The following is a 716-nucleotide window of genomic DNA, read 5'->3' on the forward strand; positions in this document are numbered from 1 at the left end:
TCTTCTTCTTCTTCTTCTTCTTCTTCTTCTTCTTCTTCTTCTTCTTCTTCTTCAAAAATGCTTTCTGTTTCTATATCTTGCAAGGCACTTACTATGTTTTCTTATAGCAATCTGAACATTTCAGATTTCAAATTTAGATCATTTATCTATTTGCAAATCTTTTCTCTTCTTTTTTTCTCTTCTCTTCTCTCTCTCTCTCTCTCTCTTTTTTAACATTAAAATCCTAGGATGTTTATTTCAAAGGTAAAACCTGATCTTTGGCATTGGGTTATTAGTAAGATTTCTGATATTGGGCACAGGCACCAGGATCTCCAAACATTTTGGATTCACAGCGAGGGGGGTCACCTACAAGCAGGATCCGATCTTACTGGATGAGGATATCTTTGATCTCCTTCTTAGAAACTTCATCCACATATTTTTGGTAGTAGCCAAAAGCCAGAGCTTTTGAGATGGATTGCAGGATAGCATAAATTTAGCCATATAACCACTATCCCTTGCCACTGACCCGGATATCCACACCAGCAAATCGCTTCTTCCCAGAAGCAAATTGTTCAAGACTCTAGTAACTTGTACAGCAGTGTGAGCATCCGGATCATCTCCAGGGATCATCCATTCACCTTGATGAGACCATTTTCTTGTTTGCAGTGGGTCACAGCTGGATCTGTCTTCTTGTGTCTGAAGACCTGCACAGACTGCAATGGACCCTTGGATGCCAT

The 716-nt window shown here is 39.7% G+C and overlaps 1 pseudogene; it reads right to left on the reverse strand.

Annotated features, from left to right (window-relative positions):
- Positions 1–271: 271 nt before the first annotated feature.
- Positions 272–716, reverse strand: LOC116092140 (annotated as a pseudogene).

This window comes from Mastomys coucha, unplaced genomic scaffold, assembly GCF_008632895.1.
Source record: "Mastomys coucha isolate ucsf_1 unplaced genomic scaffold, UCSF_Mcou_1 pScaffold15, whole genome shotgun sequence".
Lineage (NCBI taxonomy): Eukaryota > Metazoa > Chordata > Mammalia > Rodentia > Muridae > Mastomys > Mastomys coucha.